Genomic DNA, 27724 nt, shown 5'->3' on the forward strand with positions numbered 1-27724 from the left:
TACTCACACCCCTTAAAAGTGGTATACTCATCTTTGTCAAGTCTGATAATGTGACCATCCTACAAATATACCTGTGAAAAAGGTGAAATTCCAGTAATGTATACAGCACGTCATGTAACTGTGTACTGATATAATATGATAATGTAGTTAAGTAGGGGTTTGAATCCTGCACTTGCCAACTGTGTGTGTCTCCCTGGAAAGAGCAACCTTTTTGGAGAATACTCACACCACTTAAAAGTAGTATACTCATCTTTGACAAGTCTGATGATGTCACCATCCTACAAATACACCTGTGGAAAGATGAAATCCCAGTAATGTGTATAGCGTGTTGTGTAAATGCATACTGCTGCATTAGCATAATGTACTTAGGAAGGAGTTTGAATCTTGCACTTGCTGACTGTGTGTGTTTCAGGTGTGTGACACCGTTGGTCAATAGACAGTGGGTTTTGATTTTTCTAGTGTATGACATGTCACAATAACAACTGTATGTGCATTACACATGTAAGGTAGCTGTGGGGCAAATCCATATACATACATGTGACCTCAATTATTTCATAGGTGGGTACTCTGCTTTATCCATGAACACATCTGTTATCTTTGCCAGAGCATGCTGGCGCTTTCCAGACCTTAGGTCACTTCTGTATGCTCATGACAAACTTAGCCACTGCAGTGATCCCTGGGCTACGTCTTCTGTTTCACATCCACTCATCACGGTTTCTATTGAAGAGTTTGAGTGAGGGTTTATGCTTGAGGTATATTTGAAACCTGTTCCAAAGCAAGCAAAGTATGGCAAAGATGACTAATTGTAGGTGTGCAACAACCTCTGTGGATCTGCATGCAAACCCTTTATTGCTTATGTGCTCTACAGAGGGATTTCCAAAACCCTTTTGTAATGTGATTATCAAAGGAGAGATGACTAAACACATGGCTCTTTGTATACATTAGTACCTGTTCCACATTTTGGGGGCTACTACCTATGTGCTACTCCGGGGATACTTTGTTTTCTAAAAGTGGATAACTATGCTTTCTTTGGCTTATAGCTTTACAGCATGAGTTTGACACCAGGTGTCTGTCTCTGTGATACCCTTTTGGAGGATGTGTGTGTCATCTGGAGAATAAAATATAGCCCACAGTATGCATTTTCATCAAACGTGGGCAGACATATCCCTACTGTGTTTGCTTGTACCTAAGAAAGCTATATGCCAAACAGGAGTGGTCCCAGGCTGAGTGCAGGTGAATACCACTTGTTACTGGTGTAGAATAGTACATGGAGGCTGCAAATGTTACTGTGTGTCCTACATCTGTGTGTCAGTTGTCAATCCATCATCTAACAATCGTTTATGGTCAGTCTGTTGAGGTTATGTATAATACCAGAATGTGGGATGGGTATGAATTGCTGGTGAGCTATAGCTTGGCTGTGTGGACCTCCCCTCCCTCACCTATAGCCTTGTTAACTGGCTTGAAGTCTACTAGGTGTAGGAGCCATGATGTGGCCTTTAGAGAACCTAAGTGGGTATGGTGCAGTGTTTGCAGGTTCATAATGTCTCTGTTAATGAGTTCCATAATGCTGTGCTCCATAGCCTTCCAGATAACATTTGTCTGGCTTATAGGGTGAGAGTTTCCAGGATCTGTTGTAGTTTTACCCTTAATCAATTTATGTTAACATTTGCATAGGGTGTGATGCGGGTGGACAGGTTTAGGAATAAGTATATTAGAGGGTCAGGCCAGGTTTGAAGGTTAGTAGACCAAGACAGATAGGCAGGATTAAGTTGGTTTGTATATGTGCTGAGGAGGGATGCAGAGTATATTGTGAAATAGATGCTAAGGATGAAGCTGCCAGGTAACAGGAAAAGAGGAATGCCTAAGATGAGGTTTATGGCTGTGGTGAGAGAGGACATGCAGGTGGATGGTGTGACAGTGCAAGATGCAGAGGGCAGGAAGAAATGGAAAAGATGATCTACTGTGGCGATCCCTAATGGGAGCATCCAAAAGGAGAAGAAGAAGACATTGTAGCTCAACCCTTGTGGACTGTGAACACCATTACCATGCGTCATTCTACAAGTATGTAACCTGTATAGAGGCTGCATCTGGACAGAGTGTTTAGGTGAGTGGTGACTTCATATGTCAGCTTGTATATGACACAGCCAGGGACACTGTCCAGTACCAATGCCACTGTGGTTTGGTCTTTGGTAAAGAGATGTTTTAACTAGAGTGTATGTGAATCATCAGGTTTTACATTCTTCAGGTCTGGAAAAGTGGCCCTTGTGTAACAGCAGGGTGGTGAAATCCGCATTCAAACTGTCTGACAAGAAATTGGTAATGTCAGTCAGATATGTGTACTTTGTGACCATTTACATTAATGTGACCCAGTCTGTGATTTCCCCTGTAGATTATAAACAACACTAAAGAAAGCTTTAGTGTTGTCTTTGGAATCCTTGCCATTTTGTATTTTGAAGCTTGCCTTGTATGTTTATTGAGGGATTGTATTTTCCCAATGATACTCACCAGAGAAGTTATCCCTTCTTGGTATGTAACTCTTCTGGTACAAATTCACACCTTCTATTATATATTTAGTTTATGGCAGGGGTCCATGAGACTAATGCACTTTTACTGTATAAGTGAGAATTTCTTGTGTTTGTGATAGCACGGTCCATGCAACCCTGTAGGTGAACAGTGTGCATTACTAAAGGATTATGTAGCTGGGACAGTGTTAACCTTAGTAATGCAAACCAATGACAGATAGCAACAACAACATCACCCAGAGCAGTGTCAACCCATGTCATACACATACATGCATACTCAAGTTCCAAAATGTGTGTAGTACAATGCATGCTGGCCACCAATGGAAACTATGGAGTGTTAACACTGGCCAATACAGGAATGTCATCCTGCCCATGTGTCCAATATGCATGTACATGTAGACAGTGCACCTCCACCATATTCACAAATGGACACCTGCAAACCTGTGTTGCACACACCTCACACTTACTGTCCACTGTATAATGCATGCTGACACAACTACACACATCAGCCAAGTGGCACATGGGCAAACAAAACACAGTTGGAATAAACACTGGTGAAAACAATGCAACATTGCTAATTACAGCTTTAATGTATCATGCCTGCTCAGCTACACCTTCAAGGATATCATTACAATTTACTGCTGCCAACATGCTACACATCTAACCATTGCTATACTTTATTAAAGTCACCCTGTGCATCAGCACCATGTTAGCCTGTTCCTGCATCAATGTTACAGATGACAGGAGGTGGCACAGGTTTCATCATATGCACAGGGTGTGTTGTTGGTTTGCCAGAGGCCTACACTGAGCCATACAGTCAACATGTGTATGTGAGTGGGTGTGTGAGGGCCATGAGTACTGTTATGGGCCAATGTTGATGTAATGTGTGTGGGTATGTGTTTGCCCTAGGTTTCTGGTTTATGTGTGTGTGTCTGCATGCACACAGTTCCACCATGTGGCTGCTATATACGGGGATTTGTGAGAGAGCTACAGACTGTACCTGTCAGGCTTTACAGATCACTGTCTCTGGCTACAGATATGGAACCTGTGCCTGGCAGAGGTGCTACAGACAGTATCAGGTACTAATCCAGATTGGGTACTATCTGAAGAGGTTGACATATGTCCACTGGATCCAGGTCCCTGCTGGGACTGGCCAGAGCCACGTGCATGTGGTCTGCTAGGATGGTCTATGGACAGCCCCCCCCTGAACATTGCTGGGGCTGGTACTGGCACTACGGGAGTGGCTGTGACTTTCTGGATGTCCATGGCAACCTCCAGCTGCTGATGTTGCTGGCATACATCCACGTCGACGTCTCAACCATCCCGCACTGTCCTGACACATGGACATGACATTGTGGAGGACATCCAATGTCTCACCCCAACGTCTTCCAATGACCTCAGTGTAGTTACATATGGCACCTGCTAGGTCATGGATACTGTCACTTACAGAGGTGTTATGAGCCCTCTGTGCCCTTAATCCCTGTTTGGTGTACCAGTCCATTCATGTCTGTGCCTCCATGACAGCCTGGAACATGCGTGTGGTAGAAATAGGTGTGGCACATCTGCCAGGGACATGATGACCAGCAGTGCTCTGAAGAGAACCCCTGGGCATCTGCCTATGTGGCACCATTCTAGACATCTGGCTATGGCTGCTGTGTCCTGATACATGTGTCATAGATACCACACTCTCCTGGCCAGTGCCAATCGTACACTGTCCCTCAGCTAAGGGCAATGGTGATGATGAATGTACAGGCAGTATGACTGTGTGTATGGATGGAGTGGAGATTTGTGTACTGTCAATTGGTGGCCCAACAACAGACCCTGACAAACCTGCCTGTGCCTCAACACATCTATCCTCATCATTACTGTCTGTCTCAGTGACATCAGCTTCCCTGCTGTACTGAACCAGTCCCACCTCGGCACCTGTGAGAGGAAAACAGGAAACACACTTTAAGACCTGAACATGACTTCAGACCACATGCGCACATGCACACATGCGCACATACACAACTGCACACATGCACAACTGCAAAAATACACTCCTCCCTAAAGCAGACACACACAACACCAACAATCCCAGAACATACACAATAGCAGGTGATGGTGGGGTACAGTATCACAAGCAAAACAGTCATATCACACAAGTCAGCATACATGACGTGTTTCTCAGCAGCATGCAGTGCAAGTGTAGACTGTCCTTGTTACTAACAGCATACATGATGCATGTGTTTTGTTATTAGGTGATGGGCCTCCCCCTGGAACACAATGCATACATGGACACATTGCTGTGCAGGTATTCATAACCCTGTAATGTACTGGGCACCATAACTCACAGGTGTACATACCATTGCTGGATGTGTATCTGTGTATCCGATAGGTATCCAATGCTGATTAGAGCCTCTGTGTCTTTAGCAAATAATTGTGGACACGTTAGCACATGCATGATGAGTATTCACACAACATCATCAGGGGTGCATGGATAATTGATGGAATACCATTCGGTCACATACCCAATGTACAGTACTTATGGTGAGTGTAGATCATATTGTGGACATGCCAGTCTCATCCATGACATGGCATGCTAAAACACAACTGCATATTTAAACACTACACATACCTAATGTGTGTCATATGACCTAGCCACTCAATAGCATCACAAGACATATATGTGTTAGTTGTGCAAATGGTGATTGGTATGCATATTGTTTAGAGGTGCATATGTGTACACACATGCAACATTATGGTGTATAGCAATGAAAGCTATGTGTAGTACTGTGGTTACAATAACTGGATGGGGTATAGTACCATAGGCCATCATCATGAAGCATCATGTGGTCACTCAAGGCTACAAATGTTTCCCAAACCAGCACTAATCCTACTGTGCCAGAACTGTACTACCTTGCCTACATTCACCATTTCACAACCAGTTGTTACGTGAGTTTGTAAGGAGGCCAATAAGGAGCATTCCCTGACATGAATGTGTAGTGCATTGCAGAGTGTTTAAATGCCCCATGATAGGCCTCTACCCCTCAGGTATATTATACATGAATGTGTAGTGTGTTGCAGAGTGTTTAAATGCCCCATGATAGGCCTCTACCCCTCAGGTATATTATGTGTAATGTGTGGATGAGATTTTGGATACTGGAGTGTGTCTTTACAGAGGGTTTGGGAATCCTTTATGTGTAGCATGTTAAAAAGTTCTGTGTATGACATATATGTGTATGTTATGTGCATGTTGAGTATCAACTGTGCCTATCCAATGGTCACTACAGTCTAGCCACATTTGTTTGAGATGGTCTGGGTATTGCATGTGTTTGAGGCAGCTAATCACATTAGTGAGATGTGCGTGTTCTTACACCAAACATGCACAGCATGCATTATGGGTAGGTGTGTTACATGTGTACATGGCCTACACCTTAACTATGACATGCACTTTTTATTTACAATAGTAAATGTAGAACACACTAACCAGCATCTGTCCACTGCCTTGATGTCACCCCACAGGGAGCTACATAGAGATGAGACAGTTTGTCAGTGGCCACAACTGTGGCATTGCTACTATGTGTTTGCAGTCTTACAGTACAACAACAGTTTACATTCACATGGCTACAGATTATGTTCCAAATGATCAGTATTGCACAACAACAGGCTCCACATCTTTGAGCGACACACTCCACATCTCACATAAGCATGATCTACCAATACAGATAACAGTAGTCTACAGATGTGCAATGTTACCTGCATGCTCCATGTGTACTTGCTGGGTGGCTCCAACCTCCATCATGGTTGTGACGGATCCACACAGTTTACCTGATTTTTAATGCCTTAAGCTATTGAACTGCTGTGTGTATATATGTGTGCTTGATGTTAGATTGATATGCTGCTAATTAAATAAATACATGATATGCTGCTAATTAAATAAATACATGATATGCTGCTTAATGTCATAAATAAATATATGAAACCTGAAACAATTATGCTTCAAAGGCAGGCCTTGCACACTGATACTGGTATAACTGAACTTCAGTTAACCTTTGAAGTTGTTTGTCAGCTTAAAAGATGTTTACCAAAAAGTGGGGGATTTCAAAGAGGAGCTAAATCACAAGTTTGTGGGCTAACTGTCTTCTGAAAGGAAGAAGTAATGTATAAAACTAGACATTATACCACGAGTTTGTGGGCTAACTGCCCTCTGAAAGGAGGAAGTAATGTATAAAAGTAGAAGACATTACGGGACTTGTTGACAACTTAGGAAATGATTTGTAATGTTCTAAAATATTTTGATCAGCTCATGATCAAACTGGTGATCTGAATGTCATCAGCCAACAGTTTATGATTAAACTGTTGGCCTAGGTGTCATAAGCCGAACTCATTGACCCTATGGCATATTTTACCTATAAAAGGCTCAGAGGCTGGCAATAGATTGGAACTCATCATCATCCGGATCTGATTAAAGCAAGAGCCTGAACTGAGCACACAGCCATTTCCTGCCAGTGTCGGCCCTGTCTTGACTGAACAGATAGCGGTACTGAATAGGTTCTGAGTCCCCCTATCAGTGGCAAAGATGATTTTCTTTTTGCATATGCTTGTAAGTACATGATTTAACAGTTCTTATAATTGTTAATGTGATAGGTTATAGGTTAGGTTTTGCATGTTGATGTGATAGGTTATAGGTTAGATTTTGCATGTTGACTAGTCAATTGCTTATTTTGTCACAACCTTAATTGTTAAAAGTTAAAAATAAAATTGCTAAAGTTTGAGCCTTGGTCTCTTGTGTCATCTCTAATACTGTATTAACCACAGAATTTACTAATCAGACTAGAACAATGGTGGATGTCTGCTGCTGTTGTTGTTGGGCAGGTGCCACCAGGCTCAGGAGCAGCTCCTCCACTCTGTTGAGGGGGGGATGTATTTTAACACCACCTCCTGTTGCAAGCTGTTGTCTACACACAACAGCAGCACACTGACGGACGTGTCTGAGAAGATCACTGCAGTGGTGGCGTACCTGCTCATATGTCCAGTTATGCAGGCCTACCTCATTTACCTTGTGGACATCTTGCCACATTGCAGTACGCTCCTGCTGGTCCTGGCTGGTTCGTGAGAACATGAGACGGTAGTGCTGAATCATACTGCTAGTAATGATATCATCTTCAGCACTACTGTAACTGGGGTTCCTGTTATGGGCCATGATCACTGGAAGACATAAATACAAAAATATGCCTGAGCAAGTCATATGGCACATTTAACATTATACAGTACAGCTATCATTGAACTGCAATATATAGCAACCTATAAGCTAACCGAGAGTGAAACACTGTAACTGCCACTTATCACTGCTCACCCCACAACTGCTTGAAAGTGCCTTGCTCACTCTCTGTCTAATGAACCATGTTTGGCACAGCAACAAAATAAAATCACTATATAAGACTATACAAGAGTACCTGGCACACTGTATGCAACACAATGCACCACCTAGCCACAGCAGATATACATCAAGCTGATGTGTAAAGAAATATATCATCCATCACAATCAGTGTTAAGTCCAGTAAATGTATTACTATTATACCACACAACTTGTTAATGGCAAACCTGTGGCCAACATATGTGCACAATTGGGACTATAGGTCGCCTACTGCTGTAGTACACTATGAATGTTGCTAGATACGCAGTTATATGTTTTACCACACATATGTCAAAGGACATGCTACAGACATACCCACACACACACATCAGACATAATTACAGGACACAAAGGTATGACAACCCAGATAAGCTTTCAGTGTGTACTATACAGTATTGTGTGTCAGTACTTACACAACCTTAATCTTGAGAAATGTAATCTGTGATGAATACAGGGACCACACAAAACAGTGGATGTAAGCAATGTGGGCATACACCATACTTTGCTGTACAGTCCCAGAGCTTCAAGTAGTACTACAGTACAGACAGGATTTGGATTCAACATCGGTACCAATCAATAATCATAGATGTAGTGCTTTAGCCTCCAATGACACACCCTAGTTAAAACCAAGGGACTTAATCACACTGTATGCAATAGGACTTGTTCTGCCTAGCAACAGAATACACAGCTTTTGCTAGGATCAAAGCACGGACCCATAATAACATGACATAAACAGTTTCCCACTAAGCTATCCCACAGATACATATCTTTGACGTATTCACAAAAATATTGACCACCACAGTCAGTCAACAGTACAGAAAATCTATTGCAACAAGTAGATGTAGGTGTGTATGAGTATATAAATATATATATATATATATATATATATATATATATATATATATATATATACACATATACACATCTATTGGTCTACATATACATATATATGTAGGCACATATACATTTCACCTTTCATAGTGAGAATATCAATTATACAAAGAATGTAAGGTGCACAGTAATGTAATAAAATCGTACAGTCTTGGGATAAATGCATTGAAGGTGTTCACAGCCCAGGTAACTTTAGCAGGCCTTAATGGCTTCAACATTGCAAACTGAACAAACCACCCACAGTGTTTAACCACCACATGTCATATACCAGCAATGTATGCTGTCTTGCTTGTCACAGACTAAAACCTACATACAAATATGCACATACTAACCTTCACCAACATATATATCTTCACCCTTCACAAACAGTTGCAATATGTCCCCTGCTCTATGCACATATACAGATGTGAATATATATGACACATATATATTTATCCGTATGTGTGTGTGGCATACACACACAAGGTCCACACTGTTGTAAGTCCCTGGACCTCACAGCTGAACTGTTGGGCCTTGCTGCAACACAAACAGGTGTCACATATGAACACACACTAAAATTAAGGGGGTATATATGGCTACAGATGCTAGATAAGCATACTAGACTGCTACAGCAGTTGCCACTGCGAAGCTACACTTTAATATGACTATCATACATGTGTTGTTCTGTCACACCCATGTTTATATAATGTCAGCGCTAATCCCCCCAACAGCCATTGGCCACACTACTGTACAGAACAAAGATAACATGGATCAGAACTTTGAAATTTAATGCTGAGCTACACATTTCACAGGTATGTCCCACTGCCTACAGGTACACACAGTATTGTCCATAGCAGTAGTTAAGCAGAACATCTGTGCATAAAGAAGTACTGCTGCCACATATGAATGGTTCACATTATGTAGACTATTCTTCAATAACATCTACTACATGCCAGTAAATACATATGTGTCACATACCTTTCCTTTGTATGATTTGGTAATATTTCTGTTTCTTTTACCTTTTCTCTCTCTCTCTCTCCCTCTCCCTCTCCCTCTCCCTCTTCCTCTCTCTCTCTCTCTCTCACTCTGTCTCTGTCTCTCTCTCTGTCAGTCTCTGCAATAGAGTGATTGAGTTTGTTGGCAGAGATTGCAGCCTGCTTTTGTAGGTATTTGCACATGAGCATGTGATGGTCTCTGCACCAATTAGTGGCCACCATATGCTAATTGCATGCAGCCTGCTGTGTAGTAATTGCAGTAATCACTGTCATAGCAACCCAGTACTATAAATAGCTAAATCATGTAGGCGTGGCCCTTTCAGCTTTCCAAGATGGAGATCATCCTTTTTTGCTGTGGACATCATTGTTTAAGACAGAAGGTTGGCATAGTTCTTAACAGGTAGCTTTCATCCTTCTAAGTTAGGAACTGCTGATTGAGAGCCCAGTGTCTGTTATTCTTAAAGTGTATTAGTTCTGGTTTAAAGCACTTGGGCTTTCAGGCCAGTTATTTTACATTAAGAAGGTTTGTGGTCTGCACTCTTGTGGGAGAAGAGGCTGGACTCTGCCCTTCTGAGCTGGGAATTTCTGGTTGAAGGTTTATAGTGCCTGAATATTTGAACTATATCTTACTGAAATTGGTACACCTTGTTTGCTGTAGCATAGACTAGATCCAGGCCTGCTGAATCTAGCTTTGTTTATATGCTTGTTGTTTGTTTGCTTATTTCCCTGGAATGCTAATTCCACCTAATACGCGGCTTCTCAGCGCTTCTGTGGATCACTAGTTATATCTGCATTGCTTACTGTACTTATTTCCTTGTTTCACTTGAAAGAAAGTTACTGTTTGTCATTTTTGCATTTAAGTTATCTGTAACACATTGCACTTAAGTTACCTGGCACTTGCTCACTAAAGCAATTATATAAGTCAGCACTAAAAATTAAAAGCACTACACCCTCACTCCCCACTGGCCCTGGTTTTCAATTATTAAGGAATTCCCAATATTATTCTAGCATGTCCAAAGGTCAGTTGTCAATCTCCTCTCCGGTCCAGCTGGTGAATCTGGGAATATTGAGGCAGTGTTACAACTGCCTCATGTACACAGACAACCCTCTCCTCCTCCTCCCAACAAATTCCAACACATGTGAGAGATGCAACCATATAGCCAAACTGGAGGCTAAGCTCTCTCAACTCAGTACTGGCATAACCAGTCAGGAGGAGAAGGAAACCACACTCACTACAATTCCAGTCTCACATAGACCTACCACGACAGCAAACCAAACAAATAATCACACAAAAACATACTCGGAGGCTATAAATAAAGATCTGCCGAAGCAGCAGAGACCTCCAAAGCAGACACCCAAGCAGCCGCCACCCCAAAACAAAACACGTGCAACACATATCTCACAAAGCCAGTGTGCCGAACAGTCACAGCCCTTAAGACTAAACAACACACCTGATACACTTGTAATAGGTGACTCTATCGTCAGGCACACTGACGTCCCGCCACATAAGACAAGCACTCAGGTCACTCCAAGGCAAGTACAAATATGACTCAGTCATTGTCCATGCTGGTGTGAATGACCTGAGACGCACCTCCCTGGACTACATGAAAAGAGACATAAAGGAGCTCTCTGAGCATGTAGCCCAGGCCGGTATGACTCTGACCTTGAGTAGCATCTTACCCTCACCAAGAATGATGCCACAATATGAAGACAAGATGATCAATTTCAACAAGTGGCTTAAGTACTGGTGTCATTCAAAGGGGATCCAATGCCTGCCAGCTCGGGATGATATGCTCGACAAGCCACGATGCTTCGCTAGGGACGGCTTGCACCTGTCACCCCTGGGCTTTTGGATACTTGCAAAGGCTCTTGCTACCCCCATAGTGCCTTTTTTAGGCAAGGCTCAAAAGACAAACCCACCTCCATAGGTATCACAAGGGATAAGAAACTAAGAGTAATGCTACTGAACGCCAGAAGTCTAAACCTCAAGATGCACACACTCAAAACTCTCCTTAGCATGGAGAACATCGATATCTGTGCAGTAACAGAAACCTGGTTCAGGGCTCCCGAGAGCACCCCAGCACTACCAGGTTATACCTCATACCATGCTTTTCGGCCCCAAAACTTGGACCGAACCACAAAAGGAGGGGGAGTATCGATATTCATCAAAGATACCCACACCTCCAGGCTGGTGGCAAAGCACGAAGCATCAGAGACTATCCATGTGCAACTAACAGTGGGTAAAACTGCCTTCCAGTTTATAGCCTGCTACAGACCACCCTCCCAAACCCAGGAACCCCACTCGGCCTTCCTGAGAACACTGGAAAATATGAAGGTCTCTCCAAACACCATTATATTGGGTGACTTCAACTACCCAAACATAGACTGGGAGCATTACTCTAGCTCCAACACCCTAGCCCAAAGGTTCCTAGAATTTATAAACTCAAATGCTATGGAACAACTTGTTACCACTCCCACAAGAGGGGAAAACATACTGGACCTGATCATCACCAACATGGGGACTCTATGCTCCAGACCAGAAGTGTATCCCTCACTGGTAAGATCAGACCATAAACTAATCTCACTGGATATTCACATCCCGACCCCCACCCCCTGCCCAGAAAACCACAGTGAAAAACTTCTCTAAAGCAAATTTCACACTCCTCAAAACTGAGGTGGAATCCTTCAAAGCCCCCGGGCCTGTGGAAAATACGGCCCAGACCACAGAATCCTTTATAAACGCATTCTATGAACACCTTCAGGAATGCATGGATCATGAGATCCCAAATAAAACCAAGACCCAATCCTCCAAAGGCAGACGTCCTGTCTGGTGGATCCCAGACATAAACAAACTATACAATAGAAGGAGGAAGCTACTAAATGATAGAGCAAAATCCCAAAAAGGGAAGGTATCACTGATCAGTATTAGCAAAAAACTACGGGCACACATAAAATTGTCTAAGGCCAGCTTCGAGAGAAAAATTGCACAGGACACTAAGGATAATCACAAGGCTTTCTTTAGTTATGTTAGGAACCTGGGTGGTAATTCCCAGATATGCTCAGAATTAGTCCAAAATGACAAAAAATACACCGAACCCGCAGACATTGCCAACATCCTAGCTGACAGGTTCAGCGCAAACTCCCCACCAAAGGGCAAATATCTATCCCACCAGTGTGCTGACCCCCTGACATCTCAGATGCTCAGGTAAGAGCCGCCCTCTCCAAAGCAAAAAAACACAGCATCAATGGGACCAGACGTTGTCCCGGGCTGCGTCCTACATGAACTCCAAGAAGAGCTAAACCCAAACATAAAACTACTGTTCAATCTCAGCCTTATTACAGGATATGTGCCCAAAGAGTGGCGTACAGCAACAGTGGTCCCTCTCCATAAAGGTGGTGCCTCAACGGATCCTGGAAACTATCGCCCCATAAGCCTGACTAGCTTGGTCTGCAAAGCTATGGAAAGGATCATCATGGACCTCATAAATAAAGATACTGGGGACCTACAAACACTGGATCCTACCCAGTTCGGCTTTGTTAAGGGCAGATCCTGCCTCTTAAACCTGGTTGATTTCTTTGAAACAGTCACCAAGGCCATTGACGAGGGGAAGGTGGTCCACACAGCCTACCTGGACCTCACAAAAGCCTTCGATACAATACCCCATTCGAGCATTATAGATAAGCTCACCAGCTTAAATATAAACCCCTATGTCACTAGATGGATTGCAAACTGGCTCAAGGACAGAACCCACATGGTTAGAATTGCTGGAGCCATGTCAGACTCCAAACCAGTTACAAGTGGTGTCCCACAAGGCTCAGTCCTGGGACCTCTCTTGTTCGGTATATATTTCTCGGAGGTACAGGCCAACATGGAAGGACTGTGGCTGACCAAGTTCGCAGATGACTGCAAACTGGGCACCATAATCGACTCTCCAGCTGACACAAGCATCCTCCAAAAGGGCCTCATAGAAACAGACAACTGGTGCCAGAGCCATGGCCTCAAGCTAAATGCTAAAAAGTGTATAGTCATCCCCTTTGGCAAAAACAAAGTGCCCACAAATTACCACATAGGTGGTAATCTATTAAGTACAGAAGAAGTAATTAGGGACCTGGGGACCCAAGTTGATAGCAATCTCTCATTTGACAACCACGTGGCCAAAGTGGTTAGAAAAACATTTTATATAGCCCACCTAATCATGAAGGGATTCACATCTAGATCAGGGGACGTCATCATGCCTCTTTACTCATCCCTCATCAGGCCCATAATTGAGTATAATGCCCCTTTTGGGATGTACCTTACCAGACACCTGCAGCAACTGGAAAGACCCCAAAAGTACCTCACCAAGAGGATCAAAGGGCTCAAACAGATGCCATGTGCTGCCCGGTTAAAGAAACTCCAGCTCTACTCAGTGGCATACCGCCTGTTCAGAGGCGATCTGTGCCTGACGTATAAAGTCATGTCCAACCCGGAATTAATGGACATGCTGCACCTCAGAAAATCCAAATCCCATCAAGCTACGCGCTTGAGAGACTTGAACCTCAGCACTGAAATAAATAGGACATGCTGGAGGGACAGATTCATAACCCAGAGGCTCCCTCCACTCTGGAATAAAATCCCAGTCCAGGTTAGGCAGAGTCCCACATTAACTCTCTTCAAGAGGAATCTTGATGAGTGGATGGGAGATCATAGGTTTACCCTGGGTATCACTTCTGTGTCACTGTTAGACAGAGGCACAGTATACTAACCTCGAAAAAGGGCATAGCAAAATAAATTTAAAATGGGTGGCGAAAGCTAAACACATTCTGGCTAGGCTTATAAATGCCCTAGGGCAGATAGCCTGGTGTGAACCTATGAACCTATGAACCTAGAAGCCAGGAGTATAGCCAGAGATTTACATTTTGTACTCAGACCTAAAGTTGCTGCTTCCAGTACCCACTTGTCAGTGTAGAAATGTACTCACCCCTCAAAATGCTACCCCAAGATACATGGAAATATGTACTTTCTTTTCAACTGTTACAATTAACTGCCATACAAAGCTTGTTATTGAGATGTATTCCTTTGGCACAAGAATTGTTTGTGAACTGCTATACTGTGAATATTTATTTACTCAGTTCTAAACAGTTTGTGCTTTTTCAGTGTTGACATTAACACAAGCTGCTCAGAAAAACTGGACACATTTCAGTACTGTGAGTATGCTTACCTACATCCGTGGTAGACACTGCACACACAGGCATATTCTACATTTGGGTAGGGTTGCAGAAGTACAGAGAGCGTAAGTACTATTGTGTGGATTTTATCTTGCTGGACTTACAGGGTTGCTGTGTACATGTTAGTTTATCAAGGCAAGTAGTCTGTCTGCGTAACTCCCAACTGTGGACCTATCCGCATGATAGCCAGAGAATAGCCTGCTATTTTATGTCTGTGCACCACACAGGTCTTTTGAGCAATAGAGCAATTGCATTCTTACAGTTGGTTGCTACCAGTACATGGCTACATCCATTTGTATTTCAGTGTTGTATTCCTACATAAGGGTATGCTTCCAAAACTCCTTCCAAAGCTATTTGCAGTGTGTAACAGCAGAGAGGCTGATATACCTCTGTGTTTCTGCCTTTGCCAGACCTCTCAAGCACTCAGGTACATATTTGAACAGACTCGGGGAAAAGTAAAGAAAAAGTCAGGGATAGTCAGGGACACCTTTAAAATATTAGTGCCATTAAGTTGAGACATTGAGAGAATCAGAGCATATGAATTAATACATCTTTTCTGAAGTAAAAGATGTGTCTAACTCTTAATTATTGTCATTATTCATTAAGTGTAATTCACCACCTTTCTGGCCAAAGTCAGTAGTTTTCGAGGGATTCAGAGGGACAGAGCTAAAATTTGTTTCAAAATCAGGGACATCCCTGAAAATTAGGGACAGTTGGGAGGTATGGCCTCTGCCCTAGACAGATATGCCAGTGTTTGTCCTGCTGTGATACTGTGTGGGGTTGTAAAGTGATGGTGTAACATTATTTCCTGCTAGAATGGTGCTTCTCTTATCACAGTTATGTAATGTAATCCCACAACAACTGTTGGTCAACATCCACAGAACAAGTTGTGTGGTATGGTATTCCTAATTTTCCTTTACATTCACTCATTCTGATGCATGATATAATTATTTAAGCACCAACTTGATGTATATCTACTGTGGCTTAGGGTATTTCATGTTGTGTAGTGTGTGCAAGGTCTGGGGTTTGAGACTTACAGAGTGACTAAGGCACTTTTAAGCAGCTGTAAGCAGGTTTGCACATTGCTTAGCCAAGTGCAAACCCATTAACTCCTACACTCATTTCTTTGAAACAAAAGAAAAATGGGGAGATAGGAAAGTGGTGAAAAAGGAGCACAAAGTGGGAAAGACAGTATGGAAAATAGCTCTGGTGTAGGAAAAGTTCATAGCTGCCTATTTCTTCAACAGTAACAGCTGTGCATATGCAATAAATTTGGAGGTAGATATCAAACCTTCAACCCCTGAGAGAGGGGTGAGGACAACAAAGTATGTTGTAATGCCAATTAAATAACATTTCATGTATACAAGTGGACATGTGTGCAAAATGGGTAGCTATGTATGGGGTGTATTTTTTTTTTTTTGGGAGCAGATTGCCCTTTTTTTTTCAGGTGAGAGTGGAATGTGGGGTAGGGGAAGTAGGTATATTTGGGGAGGTAGGTTGGGAAGGTAAACAGACAAGACAAACAAGACACATACAGGGGCAGTATATGACACATGGTGGGTGAACACCTTTGACGGGGAGGGATGTTTGGAAATCGCAAGCCCATGAGCCCCCAGATGGAAACAGTAGGACCGAGGTCCCCACCCATTGGCAGTCACCACTGCACCTTCATGGTCCAGAGGGTGGCTGTGCTGGGGGCTGTGTAGGAGGGGCAGGCTGACCTGGGAGTTGCACCACTCGGGCCTCAAGCTGGCATAGAGGTTCTGCAACAGAACGTTCAATCTCTCTATGCACCACAGCCCGGACCATTCGAAGGGTGATAGGTGGCCCTCCTCTGCCCACTCTTGCACGGGGCGCTGAGTCCCATCCCTTGCAGTGCTTCCACCTGAAGGTGGCACAGGGCCAACGGAGGAGGAGGCCCCAGGCTGGGCACCAAATCTGCTGGTGCCAGGTGCCATGGCCAGCTGAGGTGGGACAGGTGGGTCCGCTGGGTCCTGCCTTCCCATACGAACTATGTTTTGGAGAGTTTAATAAAGATATGGGTTAGTAACAGTCAACAGAATTCCCAATTAGTTATAACAGCATGCAGAAGTATTCCTATTAACCCAACACACCAGATTTTCAACAGTTGAAAAGCAAGCATAACACATGCATATATAGAACAATAGTGGGCATTACAACAGCATGCAGGTTGAATTGATGGTAACAGGCCACCAATATTGTGGTATTTTAACAGGGCACATGCATAGAAATAAATGCAAATATTTATAAACCAATAGGACATACGTCCCAACAAATGTTTTAAGATTAGTCATACCGATTGAGGTGTGGAATTGCATTTTTATGCACATACAGTAGGGTGGAAAAAGATAGCTAAATTACAACTTATATATCCTTCTAGTTTTCACTACATTCCTATTAACTGCAGTTATATGTCCCTTACATGTATTATTACACTACCCAATGTCCTTATATTGTGCAATTGGATTTTGCTAGATCATTATATACATGAGCTGTATCTTACATACAAACTATCCAAGATGCAAATGTTACTGCAACATATTTTGAGAGTTGCTCACACACACTACTGCTAAGATGGTACACTGACAGCTCTACTTTCATATAATTATCTAGATATGTTCAGGTGGAAGTATCAGTTATATGTTAACAGTTCCCTACATTTCTGGCAGCATCCTGACATTTCTGGGGAACACAATACCAAGCTACTCATGTGCCAGATTAACCTGTACATGCCTGGCATGAACCAACAGTTGAGGGCTGTAAATATAAGTTCATAGGTAGGTACTAAGCTATCAGTCCAAGGGCCTACGTAAGCCTAGCCAGCAAGGTACCATAGCTTACACCACCCAAGAAAGTTATTTTCCTGTGCCACTGTCCAGCAGAGACACAGAAGTGATCCCCGGAATGTATTTCCTATTTCCCATCCACTCATCAAGATTTTTCTTGAAGAGTGCGAATGAAGAACTTTGCTTGACATAGATGGGTAGCTTGTTCCAGAGTATAGGAAGTCTCTGGGACAGGAATCTATCCCTCCAGTGTGTCCTGTTTATTGTGGTGACAAGGTTTAGGTTCCCTAGAGTGTGTAGCTTGGAGGGATTGGGATTTCTTTAGGTGTAGCATGTCCAACAGCTCTGGGTTTGACATAGCTTTATATGTTAGGCAGAGATCACCTTGGAGTAGGCGATATGCTATGGAGTAAAGCTGGAGTTTTTTGAGGTGGTCAGTATAGGGCATTTGTTTGAGGCCAGTAATCCTCTTTGTGAGGTACTTCTGTGGCCTTTCCAGCTGCTGCAGGTGTCTTGTGAGGTACATTCCAAAAGGGGCATTGTACTCTATAATGGATCTAGTGAGTGACGAGTAGAGAGGAACAATGACCTCTTTTTTCCTGGATGAGAACCCTTTTATGATGAGGTGTGCCGTATGCATAAAACCTACTGGCACTCCTTCATCCACGTTATATGGGCCTACCCAAGTGTGTGTTGACACTGCTTAATACAACACTACTATTTGTAGAATGCAACAGTACAACAACATATCAAAGAAAATGACACAGACGCACTCCAGAAATTATACATTCTTTAAAGGATTATTATACCTTTATTTATTGGGTTAAAACACTTTTTGAAGGCTCTCTCATTTATTTTATATAGCAGTATATGCAGAATAATTACTAACCTGCCTGATGACGCAGCCTTTGCAGCCTATCTTCATGGGCTTGCTGGTTCATAGCCTGGACACCTGCAGCTGTGAAGTAAATGCAGTGATATTGAGGCATACCTATCGATAGTATAGACAAGCATAGCAATTCTTAACTACTTAATACAATGGCTACTTAGTACTGGGGCATTAGGCATCATATGGGATTCCTGTATCCACTGGTCCAGTTGATCCTCCCTATGTCACTTCAGGTCAGAATAATGGGTCCTGACCTGCTCACCAGTCCGAGGAACACCAGTGGCACTGGTGAAATCACGAGCAAGACTGTTCCAGGCCTCCGTTTTATATTGGGTACCCTGGTACTGGCCCCGCAGGAGTCTTCCATCATGATTGTGGACAAGGGGCCAAACCATTACTTTGGACTCCTCAATGCCCCAGCGTTGCACTCTAAATCGAGTGCCTTCTCCAACACCGGCCATGCTGACTGCAGAAGGAAGCTACAACCAGTTATAGCAAGTATTCCCACCTGTGGAGCTTAAATATGCCTAACTTCCCACACTTATTTGTGATTGGCCAGTTTTGGAAAAACTCAGCTGTAGGCACACCTGCTTAGCTGATGTTGGCAATGTTTAAAATTCCTTTGATAGATATGTGTCTGTTGAAAGTGCATGTTTACAAAATGCTGTCATGACTGAGTGGGTAAGTACTGTGACTATAGTGCACAGTATCCTGAGTTTGAGCCCTGTCACTGCTTTTTATTTTCCTACTGGCCAGGCCTGACTGGCTAAGGTACAGTAAAGGAGGTGTAGCCATGTTTAACCATCTTTGCTCAACTTTGCCCAACTTTGCCCAACATTGCTCAACGTTGCTCGACGTTGTTTGACGTTGCCCAGTGTTGAGCTGGTTAGCGCGGTGCGCAGCTACGTGCAAATACATTGTGATTACGCTGGTTAGCAGGGTGCACAGCTATGCGCAAAGACATTGCGCTGGTTAATGCAGTGCGCACCTACAAGCAATTGGATTTAAATATGCTCAGTACTGGTAAAATGTGCTTAGCAGTACTTTATATTGCTTAAAATAGGGTACTCATGCCTCAGAATGCATAACCATTTCACCTTTATATATATATATATATATATATATATATATATATATATATATATATATATATATATATATATATATATATATATATATATATATATATATATATATATATATATATATAATTCTTTCACTACTACATTTAACTTTTCAATGCTTTTTACAAAACTTATGCATAAAAAATGTCAGGAAATATTTTTGTATACGGATTTCCAACAGAAAATGGAATGTGCAGTAGTTGGACTCGAACCGGGAATGCCTTTGCTTTGTGCAAAGGCTCTAACCACTATGCTATTGCTATTTTGCTTAATTTGCATATATTTTTCTTATTATCCTCTTCTGGTGTCTAAGCTGCTAACTGTAGCTAAGCAATGGGCAAACCCATGCAAACACGCGCAAATACAGGCAGCTTTATCGGATGAAATAAAAAAAAAAAAATCTTTCTATTTTTAATTTTCAGTTGTTTAACATATGGGGGAGTGTAGTGTTACATTGTGCACATGTGAGTGGACTCGCTCATGTAACTTGACATTGCAGCATTTCTTCATTGCAGGAGAGTGGATTTTTGGACTGCTCGGCAGTCCGACACGCCTCCTACACTCATACATGCTCCATGTAAGCTTTAGAGTTGAGGCAGCGCGCCATCATTAATATGCATGGTGTGCTGCCATCGTACTCTTAGTCTGGTGCTTCCTTGTAAGACTAATCTAGTCTTACATGGAAGATTAATAAATCCTGGGAATTATGTATAATTTGATATAATTATTTAAACTGTTTTTTGTACTGTTTTTAAAGTCCGTAAAATTATTGCTCATAAAATGTTTTGCAATACTTTGGAGCTTTTCTCCCTGGGCCTTTGCTGAAAATGGGCTCCTACCCAGTTGGACTTGCCAAGTAATCAAATGTCATAAATAAACAATATATATTAGTTTATAGCACATTATCAAGTTTTCAGAAACGTGGAATTCATATGGTCTGAACCATATATTTGAGTTAGCAAAAACTCAAAAAAAAAAAAAAAATAACAAAAATCTAATTTTTTTTGGGAGGGGAGCATGCTGCATCTCACACCCCAGGAAATTGGGGTCTATATTATAACATGGAAGTTTTTAAACATCGAATGTTATAATATCGAACCCGTAATGTCAAATGCTGAAAACAGCGAAGGTACAGGACACCAAATTCTTTCCCAGGGAAAAAATATGGTGCGCCGTTGCTGTGGCTTTGCTGTTTTCAGCATTTGATATGTTGGAACGTTATGGGTCATGTTTAGGTAAGTGTGCAATTGTGTGTAGGTTAGGGTTAGGGGGCGGGTTAGATGAGTTAGGGTTAGAGTGTGGGTCAGGTAAGTGTGCGCTTGTGTGTAGGTTAGGATTAGGGGGCGGGTTAGGGGAGTTAGGGTTAGGGCGTGGGTGAGGTGAGTGTGCGATAGTGATGGACCTTAGGGTTAGGGTTGGGTTAAGGTAAGTGGATAGCTAGTAGTGTATGTAAAGTTTAGTTTAGGTTTAGGTGTAGGAAGTTAAGTGTATGTGTGTGGATTGCTGTTTTTTTGTGTGTGTTTGTGTTGTGTGTATGTTTCTTGGAATAGCGATTTTTTTCCCTGGGAAAAAATCTGGTATTCCGACTGTTCGATGTTTTCAGATTTCGGTGTTTCGGGTTCAATATTATAACATTGGATGTTTAAAAACTTCAGTGTTATAATATAGATCCGCAAATTGCACACACACACACACACACACATATATATATATATATATATATATATATATACACACACACATATAAATATAAATATATATATATATATATATATATATATATATATATATATATATATATATATATATACACACACACACATATATATATATATATATATATATATATATATATATATATATATATATATATGTATATACCAACATCAAGATTGCACTACATTGGGGAAAATGGTAAAGTCCACAAAGAAGGACTTGCATGGAGATCTTGGTACAGTGGGGATTGTGGTATTTTTCCTTGTCCTACTGTAGTAAATCCTGAAGTTGGTATATATAAATTGCAGACAGTGTGGGGCAGAAAGGGGAGTTCCCACCTATCTATATATATATATATATATATATATATATATATATATATATATATATATATATATATATATATATATATGTACACACACACAGACACGCATACATACACACATACACCCACACACACACACACACACACACACACACACACACACACACACACACACACACACACACACACACACACACATTCATCCTGAAATAAAGAGCTGAGATTTTTAACCAAAAGATTCTGGATTGTTTTCAGTTTTTTTTTTTGGAGAAACACTTGTACTTCAGTGCTAATTGCTAGAGGTGCATTTGTGCACGGGACCAAAGGCTGACTGGAACTTGAGAAAAAAAAGGTGGATTAAGGGTGCTTAACCATGTGTATGTATATATATATATATATATATATATATATATATATATATATCTGTTTCTCATCTGTCCTGAAACTTTTTCCAATCCCCCCACCTTATTATTTTTGTGTTGTTATAGTTGGTGGTTTTGCAGTTGACTGCTCCTACTGTAACTTTGATCTGTGACACACCTCCCAGTCTGGTGTTGACTCTACTTAATACAGAGAGAACATTTGAGAATGCCAACCCACTTAGGTTCTTAACCTTGAATTTTTATTTTGCTCCTTCTTCCTCTCTCCTTGCACTTTAAAGTGCACTTTATTTTGCTTTTGCATCTTCTTAAAAGTACTCAATTGTATTTACTCTGCTCCATTTATTACTGCTTGGTAATAGCCTGATTACATTGTAACGGTTATTCTAAGCCTTTTGGTTTAAGCAATTGGGTTCCAGACCAGTTGATTTACATTAAAAAGGTTTGTGGTCTGCACTGTTGTGGCAGGACAGGTAGCTTACATCTTTCTAAGTTGGGAATTGCTGATTGAAGTCTCAGTGTCTGTTATTCTAAACGTGTATTCGTTCTGCTTAAAGCACTTGGACTTCAGGCCAGTTATTTTTCATTAAGAAGATTTGTGGTCTGCACTCCTGTGGGAGGAGAAGCTAGATTCTGCCCTTCCGAGCTGGGAATTTCTGGTTAAAGGCTTATTGTGCTAGCTTATTTGAACTGTTTCTTTCTGAAATTGGTGCGCCTTGTTTGCTGTAGCATAGACTAGATTCAGACATCCTGAATCTAGCTTTGTTTGTATAACTGGAGCACTAATCCAGGCCATCTTTTTTGGAGAAGGTTCCCTGCACCCTAGTGGCAGGAGTGTGCAGTTAGAACTTGTCTGATTGAAGACTGCTGGAACAGGGTTCAGTTTTGAGCTTTTTTACTGGTTAATTGGGTAATTTGTTTAAATCAAGTTTGCTCATTTTCTATAGTTATATAAAACAAATGCACCTTACTCATCTGCTTTTATTGTATTTGTGTTGCTTCCTACTTTATTACTTTATTTTGCTTTTGCTGCTTGTTCTTAGAAGTACTTAATTGCATTTATTCTGCTGCATTTATTACTGCTTGTTAGTAGCCTGATTAAATTGTAACTGTTATTCTAAGCCTTTGGTTGAAGCACTTGGGAATCAGACCAGCTGTGTTACGTTAAGAAGGTTTGTGGTCTGCACTGTTGTGGCAGGACAGATAGTTTACATCCTTCTAAGTTGGGAGTTGCTGATTGAACACTTAGTGTCTGTTATTCTGAAAGTGTATTAGTTCTGGTTTAAGCACTTGGGATTCTAAAAGTGTATTAGTTCTGGTTTAAGCACTTGGGCTTCGGGCCAGTTATTTTACATTAAGAAGGTGCAGTCTGCACTCTCATGGGAGGAGACAGTAGATTCTGCCCTTCTGAGCTGGGAGTATCTGGTTAAAGGCTTATTGTGCCTGCTTATTTGAACTGTTTCTTTCTGAAATTGGTATGCCTTGTTTGCTGTAGTATAGACTAAATTCAGACCTGATGAATCTAGCTTTGGTTGTATAACTTGAGCACTAATCCAGATCATCTTTTTTTGGAGAAGGTTCCCCTGCACCCTAGTGGCATGAGTCTGCAGTTAGAACTTTTCTGATCGAAGACTGCTGGAATGGGGCACAGTTTTTAGCTTTTTATTGGTTAACTGGTTAATTTGTTTAAATCAGTTTGCTCATTTGCTACTGTTATATTAAAAAAAATACACTTTATGCATCGCCACTTAGCTAGGGTTAAACTATTCCCGATGCCATAAAGTCTGCTCTTCAAATTTTCCCTTAGAACTAGCCAGTCTTTTAGTTTTAGCACTCTAATCTGTTTCTTTCAGCTCAGCACTTATTCAGAACTCGTTGTAAGCACTAAATAAGCTACAAATTACTGCAGAACTCAACTTTCCTCACTTGTCTAGAGAAAAACAGTTTTTAGTACTTAATAAATAAGCACCTATCCAGGCATGTTTAAGGGTCAGCTCCCAGTGTTTTTTCCTGTCTATCTGACGAATCTGGGCATCTTGGGGCAATGCAGCAATTGCCTCATGTACACAGGCAACCCTCTCCTCCTACCACCCAACACTACAACCTATGAGAGATGCACTTATATAGCCAAACTGGAAGCAAAACTCTCTTCAGCCAAGACTGGACTAGACAGTCAAGAGGAGAAGGTAAACACTTGCACGACACCACACTCATCACATAGTCCCTCAAAACCTACACCACCAAAACAGACACATAGAAACACAAAACACACACCTACATTCACAGAGGCTCTCAATAAAAAATGGCTCAAGCAACAGAGACCTCCAAAGCTGAAACGTAAGCAACCTCCACCCCCCAACACAATGAAAATGGCACATAGCCCACACACTCAGTGTGTCACTCAACCATAGCCCATAAGACATAACAACGTACCCAACACTCTAGTCAGAGGTGACTCTATAGTCAGACACACTGATGTTCCACTCACCAGGCTAAACAAGGAGAAAGTTACTGTCAGCTGCCTGTTGGGTGCTAGTGTCCATCACATAATGCATACACTCAGGTCACTCCACAACAAGGACAAATATGATTGTCATTGTCCATGTTGGTGTGAATGACCTGAGACGTACCTCCCTGGACTACATGAAAAGAGACCTGGAGGAGCTCTCTGATCTTGTAGACCAGGCAGGTAGGACCCTAGCCCTGAGTAGCATCCTGCCATCACCCAGAATGATACCACAGTACAAGGACAAAATGATTGACTTCGACAATTGGCTAAGCTTGTATCTGTCTGCCTGGGATGACATGATTGACAGACCACGATGCTTTGCAAGAGATGTTCTGCACCTGTCACCCTTGGGATTCCGGATACTGGCTAAGACTCTTGCCACCCCTATAGTGCCTTTTTTTAGGCAAGGTTCAAATGACAAATTCACCACTGTAACAGGTACAAGCAACCAAAATCTGAGGGTAATGCTACTCAATGCTAGAAGCCTAAACCTCAAAATGCATTCACTCAAGGCGCTCCTTAAAATGGAGAACATCAACATCTGTGCAGTGACAGAGACCTGGTTCAAGGTTCCAGAGAGCACCCCTGCATTACCAGGCTATAATTCATATCACATCTTTCGGCCACTAAACCTGGACCTGTCATGTTTAATCATACCCTCACGTCAGGCTTTGTGCCCAGTGAGTGGCGCACAGCTACAGTTGTCCCACCCCACAAGGGGGATCCACCTTGGATCCCGGGAACTACTACCCCATCAGTCTGATGAGCCTGATCTGCAAGGCCATGGAATTTATTATCATGGAACTTATAAACAAAGACATTGGCAACCTTAAAACACTGGACCCAACCCAGTTTGGGTTCGTGAAGGGCCGATCTTGTCTCCTGAACCTGATTGACTTCTTCGAATCAGTCTCCAGAGCTGTGGACGAGGGTAAGGCAGTCCACACAGCCTATATGGACCTCGCCAAGGCCTTTGACACCATCCCCCACTCTGGAATCATATATAAACTTGCTAAGCTGGGCATTAATCCCTACGTCACTTGATGGGTTGCCAACTGGCTTACTGACAGAACCCACACTGTAAATGTAGCTGACTCCAAATCCAGCTACAGACAAGTGACAAGTGGAGTACCTCAGGGTTTAGTACTGGGACCTCTGTTGTTTGGCATCTACTTCTCTGAAGTACAGGACAACACTAAGGGACTCTGGCTAACAATGTTCGCAGATGACTGCAAACTGGGAGCCATTAATGAATCCCCAAATGATGTGGATACGCTACAAAAGGGCCTTACAGAAACAGATGCTTGGTGCCAGAGCCATGTGCTCAAGCTCAATGCCAAGAAATGTATAGTTATCCCCTTTGGGAAAAAACATGTACCCATGAATTACCATATAGGTAGCAGTACACTAAACACTGAAAGTGTGACAAGAGACTTAGGGACACAGGTGTACAGTGGTCTCGCCCTCAGTAACCACATCCCCACAACAGTCAGGAAATCCTTCTATGTGGCACACCTCATCACTAAGGGCTTTTCATCCAGAAGAAGGAGGTCATTGCACAACTGTACTCATCCCTCATTAGACCCATTGAATACAATGCCCCATTTGGTATGTACCTCTCAAAACATATGCAACAACTGGAAATTCCACAGAAATACCTCACTAAAAGAATCACAGGCCTAAAGCAGATGCCCTATGCTGACTGCCTTAAAAAACTCCAGCTATACTCTGTTGCATATCGTCTACTCCGAGGCAATCTCTGCTTAACATACAAGGCCATGTCAAACCTAGAGCTGTTGGACATGCTACACTTAAAGAAATCCCAATCCCTCAGAGCTACATGCTCCAGGGATCTAAACCTTGTCATCACAATAAACAAAACATGCTGGAGGGATAGGTTCCTGACCCAGAGACTACCCAGACTCTGGAATAGACTGCCCATACATGTCAAGCAGAGCACCTCTTTGGCCCTCTTCAAAAGGAACCTTGATGATTGGATGGTAGAAAGGAAATTCACCGCGGGGATCACGTGAGTCGCCCTGCTAGACAAGGGTCCAGGAAAGTAAATAGTGCAGGAATAAATAGCTAGGGAATTGTTATGGCTAGGCTTGTATAGGCCCTAGGGCCGATAGCCTAGTACCAACCTATAAACCTATGAACCAAAACACTAAAGACAGAGGCGTGTCCATATTCATTAAGGATATCCACACCTCCAGGCTAGTTGCTTTGCTCAGCATAATGCATCCAAGATTATCCAAGTGCAACTAACTCTCAGCAAGACCACAATCCAAATTGTAACTTGCTACAGATGCCCCACCATGCCCCGGGATTCCCACTTCTCATTTCTTGATACACTGGAAAATATTAGGGTACAACCCAACACCCTCATAATGGGCAATTTCAGCTACCCCACCATTAACTGGGAAAATTACTTATGTACCAACTCTTTTGCTCAATGTTTTCTGGAACTCATAAATTCCAATGCCTTGGATCAAGCTATTCACACCCCTACCAGGGGCAGCAATATTCTAGACCTGGTCATTACCAAAATGGGCAACCGGTGTTCCACATCAGAGGTCAATTCCTCGTTGGTCAGATCCGACCACAAGCTAATCACCCTAGACATCCATATCCTGCCCCCAACCCCCATTAGGGAAACCATTTCTCCAAAGCCAACTTCACGCTTCTTAACACAGAAGTGGCAAACTTCATGACACCCATGCAGATGGACAATAGAGGTACGACTGCTGAATCCTACACAAATGCACTTTATAAGCACTTACACAAGTGCATGGATCATGCTATCTCTAACACAACCAAGATGCTATCCTCCAAAAAAAGGAAGTCAATCTGGTGGTCCCCTGCCATAAACAAACTCTACAACAGAAGAAAGAAACTGTTGCAAAAAAGAGTAAAATCCCATGATTGTAGGAACTCACTGGTCAGCCTCAGTAAGAAGCTGATATCCCTCATAAAATCCT

The sequence above is a fragment of the Protopterus annectens genome, chromosome 1.part1, assembly GCF_019279795.1.
Source record: "Protopterus annectens isolate FY-2018-M chromosome 1.part1, PAN1.0, whole genome shotgun sequence".
Taxonomy (NCBI): domain Eukaryota; kingdom Metazoa; phylum Chordata; order Ceratodontiformes; family Protopteridae; genus Protopterus; species Protopterus annectens.